We start from the raw sequence: 9914 nt of genomic DNA on the forward strand, positions 1-9914 counted from the left end.
AAGAGAAAAAGAGAGAGGAGGGAAAAGGAAGAGAAGAAAAGAAAGGAGAAAGGAAAAAGAGGAAACAGAAGGAAGAGAAGAATATTTAAATAGAGGAAGATGGGAAGAAAGATTAAAAAAAAGAGAAAGAGGAAGAGGGGAAAAGAAGAGAAGAAAGCGAGAGAGAGGGGAAGGGGGAGGGAGAGAAGAAAAAAAAATTAAAAGAAAAAAAGGGGGAAAGGAAAGAAAAAGAAAAAGGGAAAAGTAAAGGGGGAAAGAGAGAAAAGAAAAGAACGGAGTGAGGAAAAGGGGGAAAAGAAGAAGAAAAGAAGAGGAAGGAAGAGAATAATATTTAAAGAGAGAGGAAGATGAGAATAGAGAAGAAAAAAAGAGAGAGTAAGGGGGGAGGAAGAGAAGAAAAACGAGAAAAGAGAGAGGAAAAGAGGGAAAGAAAAGACAGAAAAAAGAGAAGAAAAGGGGAAAAGAAAAGATGGGGGGAAAAGAGAAGAAAAGGGGGAAAGGAAGACAAGAAATGAGAGAAGAAAAGGGGAAAATAAAGAGAAGAAAAAGAGAGAGAGAGGAGGAAAAGAAGAGAAGAAAAAAGGGGAGAGGAAGAGGGGGAAAGAAAAAGAAAGAGAGAAAGAAAGAGAAAGGAAGGAAGGGGAATGAGGATAAGAGAAAGAAAAAAAGAAAGATAAGAGAAAGAAAAAAAGAAAGAAAAGGAGATGGGAAACGGAAGAGGGAGATGTTGACCTGGACGTCGATTAGATGGCGCCAAAATGACGTTCGAACTATGGGGCGCCGAACTGATGTTGGAACTGGGAGGGGGGCGCCAAATTGATGTTCGAACTAGGGGAGCGCTAATTTGAATTTTGACCATATGGCGACAAATACATGTTTCAGAGAGGGGGAGGGAGGGCAAAGTTATATTTCACATGGGGGCGCCAAGTTTATGTTCAACCGAGGGCGACAAATTGTCCTTGAACTTAGGGGGCTTAATGCAAATTCATTTTCGACCGGGGGCGCAACATTGCTCGTATTGCCTGTTTATAGTGAAAAAATAATACAAAAACTTAAATTAATGCGGCTGAATTAAAATATCCCGTTTTTACGATAACAGACAAAACCAATGTTTTCGATTTTTAAGTCTGTTTAGCGAGATAGATACCCTGTTCAGGGTCACAAAAAGGGTTATTATCAAATTCAGCTCGCGCTACGCGCTCGCAATATTTGATTAATGAGGTATGCATCCTCTGCATCAATCCTACATGTAAGTGTTAGTGTTTTTCAAGTCAACATACATAGGCCGATCCAGGGGACAAAGATTCCCCCCCCCCCAATGGTGGCGCAAAAAAGGGGTAAGAAACAGAAAAAAAGAGAAAAAGGACAATCAATTAGAATAGGAATTATACCTTAGTCTTTCTTAAGTCAGTATATAAAACAATTGAGCTCGCGCTTCGCGCTGGCATCAATAAATTGTTTAGTTATATACGCATCCCGACCTTACAGTTTTTTATGCGAACGAGAAGCACAAGCTGAAAATATTTGATATTCCAACCTGACAACTGAAAATGTATTTTTCATTTCATCAAGTTTTCAGCTAGCGCTTCGCGGTCGCATTCATTTCTTAATAGATATGCATCGTGTTCATCATAACAACTACTAACATAGGCGGATCCAGGCGGCCCGAGGGCAACCTCCCACCTATTGACAGAGCAAATAAATTGGGAAAAACGGGGAAAGAAAAAAAAGGGGGAAGAAAGGAGAAAAAAAGAAGACGAAACATAAAAGGAGGAAGACGAGTGAATAAAATAAGGTCAGGAGAAGACTTGGAAAACAATTTTTGAAAATATTTAATGTCACTATATTAAAGTTTCGCTCGCGCATCGCGCTCGCATTGCCTGTTCGATGAAATACATATCTTGCTCAATATGCTGATAACTTAAAATAACTTAAAATATCAAGTTTTGATATCAATATACAAAACATAATTCAGCTCGGACATCGATCTTTCATTATTTTGTTTTATTTACCAATTTATGTTTTTAAGTGCTCTGGAAAATGTCCGTTTTATGGTTTGAATCAACATTTACAGCATTTTGTGCGCTCGCACTATTTGCCAAGTAGGCCTACCTATTGTCTTTTTGTATTTCATATAAGATTCTCTAAATATACCTTTTCAGGTGTCTCGATTGTAAAAAAATAATAATAAAGGCCTATGAGCTAGCGCTGTGCGCTCGCATTTTGATTGATGAGTTATGTATACCTATATATTAATTCTATAACAAACTACTTAAATCCCCCCATTAAAAAATTCCGGATCGCGATTTGCGCTCGCATTATTTGCTAAAAATATATAAACCAATGAATCCTATTCATGATTACAACAATACTTAAAATATCCAGTTTTCAGGCCTCTTGCACTGTCAACAAATTTCACACACTAGGCTTAACAGATTAATAAATATTAAATAAAATTTGTATGAATTCATAATAACTAAATTGTCCCTTTTTCAGAAATAAATATCGACAAATTTTAGGAAAAGAAATAGAAGACAGTCATCATTCTTATATGATGACAAAATGTCCTTAGGCCTAAAATGTCTCGATCCTAGGTCAAAATAATAATAAAATATCAGCTCGCGCCATTATTTATATAGTGCTATCAAATTTCACTATATACACAGTGCTGTAAACAGTGCTTAAATTGACCCTTTTCATATCGGAATTTCATATATTATTTTCAGCTCGGGCTCTGCGCTCGCATTATTGATTTTTATGATGAAAAATGAAATGTATTCAGATTGCAAGGATTCTGTCTAACTCTAAAACACGCGCACGCATGTTTTTTGAGATACAAAGCTTGATCTTATTCAAAACGTGCTAAAATCATCCAGTTTCGGATCAGAATATCAAAAATTTTCTGCTCGCGCTTTGCGCTCGCATTATTATTGTAGGAAGATACCAAAAATTACCCATACTTTTTCATGATTGACAAACATGAATCGAATGTCCCATAGGGGGATTCGAAATCTCATCTTTTTAGGTTGGAATATCAAAAATGTTCAGCTTGCGCTTCGCGCTCGCATTATTTAATCGTTGAAATATGTATCGTCTTAATGGCTAACTACAAAACATCCTTAACAGGTCCCTTTTCGACCAGGTCAGAACAAATATTTAACATTTCTGCTCGCGCTTCGCGCTCGTGGTAATAATCTAGTTACATACGCGTCCTGTTCAGGTTCACAAACATTGCCCAAAATGTTCAATTTTCAGGACAAAATACATGAAATTTCATTTTTAGATTACATAGGGCTTAAGAGATTATTACACATTTATGTTGCTTATAAAGTAAAGCTAGGAAATGACTGTTAGGACATGGGCGTTTTGCCCACCCCCCCCCCCCAAAAAAAAGAGAGAGAATCAAGACTAAGAAAAAATAGAAAAGGAAATGGATTAGGATGAAATATAATATCATTTTCAAAATATTATGTCAAAATCTATCACAACCTTGTATTTTTGTAATAAAAATGTCGGCATATTTGCTTGCTCGCTTCGCTCACTGGCAACTTCTTATTAATTTTATGCGATACACCATATCGAGCCCCATCGAAATAGTTGGCTCATTACGGCACTGGGACAACCCCTTTAAAGAAAAAAAAAATCAACTTTGAGCTGCCGATCGGGGAAAATATGGGTGAAAAAATGGCCCCTCCCCCTATTGGCGGAAGCTGGGTCCGCCCCTGACTTAGGCTTTCAGGATATAATACATGAAAAATCTATTTTAAAAAATCAGACCGCGCTTCGCGTTCTCATTATTTATTTAGGCCATGTGAGATACCTCAATGTGTTTTTAAGAATGAAATCTCAGATTTTCTTTAACGTCTACCCCCTCCCACTTCATTTATTTTGTTTAACTTGGTGCCGTCGCCACTCCCCCCCCCCCCCCCGTGCACCCATGCTGAATAAATACGCCACTGATGAGGAGAATTAGTCGATTGCTTCGAGATTGCATTATTCCCAAGAGGTTATCATTAATATTATTGAAGGGTATTCTAAATCAACAGTACAGAAACTACAGCTCCCGTTCACACAATATTCTAGTAGGGCCTACTCTGGTTAGAAGTTAAACCAAATTGAACCCCCCCCCCCCATCGCTCGTGCTTTGCGCTCCCATTGATATCACATTATATATTCATGGATTTTTTTTTCAAGAATACACTGAGAAAAAGTGGTCTTTTTTAATTATTTTTTTTATTATAAGATAATTAAAAATCCATTTAAGGCACTTAAGTTAGCCTGGCCGGGAGGGAGTGGGCGCCATTTTTCGAAAAGTACACATGGGTGCCAAAAATCAGGTCAAATCCCCCCCCCCCTCCCTCCCCACGAAATCCTGGATCCGCGCCTGGGTTCTATAACAATAACCCAATTAGGGCAATCACCCCCTGACAACTACTTCAAGGAAAATATTATCCCCATATTTTTACCGCCGGGGACTGTTACCCCCCCCCCCGGAAATTTTAACTCCAGACAATTACCCCGGATAATTACCCCTAGTAGGGAGCCTTGAAAATGCCATCAACGTGAAGACATGGCATGGTACTTTATCTTGCCATGTCTTAATTAATCATTGGCGGCGGAAGGCAAAAAAATTTAGGGGGTCCACCTGAAATTTTGGGATGGACACAGGTAAAAGTTTTGACAAGCAAATCAACCAAAATTTATAGGAGGGACCACCAAAAATTTTTGACAAGAAAAAAAAAGGTTGTCAACAAAAATTAGGGGGGGGGACAAAAAGATTTTAGGGGGGTCCACCTCAATTTAGGGGGGACGTAGAAAACAAATTGACTAGCAAACAAAAGGTTCTCAACTAAAAATCTAGGGGGGGCCGTCCCCCACCTCAAATTTAGAGGGGAAAGACCCCCCCCCGCTTCCACCGCCTAAGTAATTAATACGCTTATTATTTCGACATAGCGATATATTCTATCTTGTCAAGTCGATATGTCCACATGGCGAGATATGAAGTGTACAAGTCCCGGCGAGAATCCCGATATATCGCCATGTTGACATGTAACTTATTTAAGTCGACTTGGCAAGATAAAATACCTCGCCTTGTTGACATATAACTTTTTATAAGTGGACTGACTTGGCAGGATAACGTATCGCGCCATGCGGACATAATAAGCTTATTTAGTCGACAAGGCAAGATAAAGTATCTCGCCATGTCGTTAAGTCGATGACATTTTAGAGGCTCCGTATGGCGTCTAGAGGGTAAATTTCCGGGGGGGGGGGGGGGTAACAGTCCCTGACGATAAAAATATGGGGATAATATTTTCCTTGAAGTAGATGTCAGGGGGCGATTGTCCTTTGGGTCATCGTTATAGAACCCCATGGACTCGTATCATTGGCATTTTGACCTCTTGATGACATTGGATCTCACTATGTCCTGATCATAATTTTACACACACCGCGGACTATCGGACCCGCGGTCTATCGGACCCGCGGACTATCGGACCCGCGGTCTATCGGACCCGCGGTCTATCGGACCCGCGGTCTATCGGACCCGCGGACTATCGGACCCGCGGTCTATCGGACCCGCGGTCTATCGGGCTGTAACCCATTCATTCAGTCCATTTTGCAATAACGTCATCAACCGTTCATCGTGCAATTTTGGATCCATACGATGTTATATCCTACATAGAGTAAATCCTGTATAGTGATTGGTTCAAGTAGCATCATGTGACCTAATATATTTCAACTATGATGTTGCGTGACGTCAGACCTCGATATATTTTTGGATATACCAATATTATGACGTCATTATTTCACAAAACTGGATATCTCGGCGCACCGGTTTGCGCGCTCTCTCTCCCGGGCGCGCAAGTCCAGCGCGATGCGTCAGCGCAGACACTAATCTGCGTTCCGCTGAGCGCAGTGGCTCGGAGAAAAGTAGGTAATTCAACGCATGCAAGTAACAGGACTTTGCATGCTCAGCGCATAGATTATGGTTATAAATTATTAAAAGTACAGGGGCGGATCCAGCTTTTTATAAAGGGGGGGGGTTGGGGTGGTATGCGAGGGAGCGTAGCGACCGAGTCCAAGCGAGCGGAGCGAGCGAGGGGGGAGGGTGTGGGAGGGGGGTGTCTCCCCTCCCACAGTAGGGAAAATTTTTGAAAATCTGTGTGTGAAAATGGCGTTTTCTTGCATCTAAAACACCACTCTTTTTGGTATAGGTCGTTGCCAAATTAACCCCCATGAAAATTTGTAAAATTAAGTTGCATTTTCCTGCAATGTAAGGCCAGTTAACAACACAGATACAAAGAATTGGGGACCTTGGAATAAGCACTGTTAGCCTAATACTTTTATTATGAACAGCTTGTCACTTCGGCGGTGGCCCGTGTCCTCAAAAAAGCTGATGGGGGGGGGGGGGGTAAGGGACTCTGTGACATTTGTTCGCCCAACCCCCCCCCCTCCCCCAAAAAGAAATAATAATAATAATAATAATAATAATAATAATAATAATAATAATAATAATAATAATAAATGAAATAAATACATAGAAATAGAATAAAATAAAATTACAAGTTTAAAAAAAAAGAAAAGATTTAAAAAAATGGTCCCCGGATTTTTTTTTTGGGGGGGGGGGTTGCAACCCCCCCAACCCCCCCTCTAGATCCGCTTCTGAAGTAGGATATAAAACAAATATATCAGGCGTTTCATTCGAAAGCATAGTGGGAATTATTAATCCTCGGTTGGACTGGCAAAACTACTATATTTCCCTCGGGGCTTCGCCCCTCGGGGAAAAATAGTAATTGCCAGACCAACCTCAGATAAATAATTCCACTATACTTTCTCAAAGCCTGATATATTTGTTTATTGTCCATTGCACTCGCGCACCAAGACTGCAGCTCATGCACCAGCAGTGCGCGTGATGTAATGACGTAACAATCAACAGACTGAACTCGCACTGCATGAGCATGTTTTGCATCGAAATTCACGAATTTCATGTGAAAAAAAAAACATTTTTTAGGTGTCATATAAACCAAATAATGATTTTTTTTCATTCGTGCAATGGACAGAATACTTCATTCGGTGAAAGATGAAAAAAATGATCCATTCAACTCGGCAACGCCTCGTTGAATGGATCATTTCATCTTTCACCTCATGAAGTATTCTTCCCATTGCACGAATGAAAAAAACATTCATTATTTGTATACTATTGATTCAAATCAACATTTTTCTAGGGTTGGACCTGACCCTTAATGTTAGATTAATGGTGGATTTTACATTTTGATTTTTCTTTGTAATCTTTCAGATATGAAACCCGGAACGGTCCTTTCTTTCATTGACTGTCTACTCCTGGAGAAAGCAAAAATAGAGTCCCAAACGTGTATCTTCAGAAAGAAGATGAAAGTTACCATCTTTGGTCCGTAAGTTGTCAACCTCCGTACTTCCCTATATACAGTACGTCCCACAAAAAACGAAACCGAGATTTAGCGATGATTTATCATAACTTAATCACAAATACAATAGACAAATGACCTACCATTGTAAAGCTTAGAATCTTCTCTTTCATCTGAAAGTACTTAGATTATTTCTCATTCACGCATGAGTGAGCAAAAACAATTTGAAGAGGGGATACCAAAAAGTCATTTGGCGGGCTGTATCTGGGTTTCAAAAAGAAAACCACATTTCTAAAAAGTTCAATATATGCTCTTTAATTTGAAACCTCAATTACAGAAAATGGTCAAGAAATAAGAAAGTTCTGGTTATTTGAAATAAGGCTTGAATTTCAATAATTTCATAAAATGAAGAGGTTTTACAGGCTAGCGTTCAAACTCACTCGACACTCCGTTTTGTTGACGATCAGCCATGCATGAAGTCTTTTGTTAACCATGCGATAGCTTCTGTGGGAAACCGGTGAAAACACGTTTATTTAATAAAATTATGGAAATACAAGCATTGTTTCGAGGGAACGTAACTTTTTTACTTCTTGACCATTTTTTGTGATTAAGGTATCAAATTAAAGAGCAGATATTAAACTTTTTAGGCATGTGATTTCCTTTTTAAAATTCAGATACCCCCCGCCAAACGAGTTTTTGGTATCCTTTCTTCAAATTGTTTTTGCTCACTCATGCGTGAATGAGGAATAATCTATGTAATATCAGATGAAAGAGGAGATTCTAAGCTTTACATTTGTAGGTCATTTGTCTATTTTATTTGTGATTAAGTAATGATAAATCATCGCTAAATCTCGATTTCGTTTTTTCTGGGACGCACTGTATAAGTAGATGGAAATGGAATTGGAGTATGACCAGTCACACTGAAGATCCCTACCTACTATATCCACTGACATGTTATCGGTCAGGCTCGAGTCGATCTCGTTGGTGTGACTGTTTACTTATTTTTATCTATTTATTTATATATATATATATATTTAATTATTTATTACTTAAATCATTCATTTATTTCGTTTCATTTAAACAGACAGGGTTTCGAGTCGGTCTCGTTGGTGTGACTGTTTATTTATTTATTTACTCATTTATTTATTTATTTATTCATTCACTTATTTATTTATTTACTATTCAAATTATTCATTTATTTCGTTTCATTTATACAGACAGGGTTTCGAGTCGGTCTCGATGGTGTGACTGTTTATTTTTTTAATTTTTTTTATTTATATATTTATTTATTATTCAAATTATTCATTTATTTCGTTTCATTTATACAGGGTAGCCCCGTCAGAAGTCTTGCACTGTTTTCCAGGGGGCCCTATAAACAAATATTTTACAATATAACAAACAAATTACATAAGGAAATAACAAACAGAACATCCAAAATAATCGTAGGTAAATACATGGAAAAAGATGATAGTATATAAGTACAATTGAGGAAATATCGATAATTCGTCTAGATTTCAATCAGCATTACAACAAAATGAAATTCAAATACAGTTATAAAAATAAAAACATACCCGGTGTTGCACCACAAATTGTCATCTAATTTAGGCGAAAATTTGTCCCCCAATTTCATTTAACACTTAACTTAATACTTGTGTCCATGAACATTCACAAACACACAAACGCCCACACACAACAAACAAAATAGGCAATGTAGAGTTCATAAGAAACTGTGTATATTTCTCTGGGTGTGAGTGTGTGTGTGTGTTGATTAGCAACACTTTAAAAGAAACTGATGATGGTATCTCACGTTTGAAATGGATTTGGACTACTTTTAAACGGTTTTGAGACGATTTTGAAACTTGTCACAGAGACGTCTTTTGAGGCCCCACGATGTATCATAAGTCTCGGGAATCTGAAAACCGTCTCAAAATATTCCCAAATCCGTCCCATAGACGTGTGCAATATTTTTTTACCGTCATGAATACGATACTTTTCGTTTCCCGTCGCAAAGTATTTTTTTCCGTCACGAAGACGTCTTTGCGATGGATTTGGGAATACTTTGAGACTGTTTTGACTTTTAAGACGATGTCGCGGCGACGCACAGTGGGCCAGAATGAGTTGAAAGTGCGCCAAAATTATATTTCGTGTTAGATTTTTACTTAAACATCATGACTATGGATAATTTTGGGCGTAGAATCGACTGAAAATAATTTAAAGCCGATATGACGTCCCTTTGATACCAAATTTTGATTGGCCACTTAAAACCTAGATGTGAAAAGACAAATTACGCTAAACAGTTACAGTTGTGCTCAGAAGTATTCATACCCCTAGGAAAATACGTGTTTTTTGCATTTTTCATAAAAATAAAAGCTGAACTTGGATAACTTGCATAGTAGTTATATACTAATAGACATTATCTACAAAATCATGCTGATTTTATTTTCATCTCATTTGCATAATAATAGAGAAGATGACTTTTCCGAATTTTCTGATGTTCAAAAGTATTCATACCCCTGTCTTTCTCAAGTATAA

The sequence above is a fragment of the Lytechinus pictus genome, chromosome 1 (assembly GCF_037042905.1).
Source record: "Lytechinus pictus isolate F3 Inbred chromosome 1, Lp3.0, whole genome shotgun sequence".
In the NCBI taxonomy this organism is placed as follows: domain Eukaryota; kingdom Metazoa; phylum Echinodermata; class Echinoidea; order Temnopleuroida; family Toxopneustidae; genus Lytechinus; species Lytechinus pictus.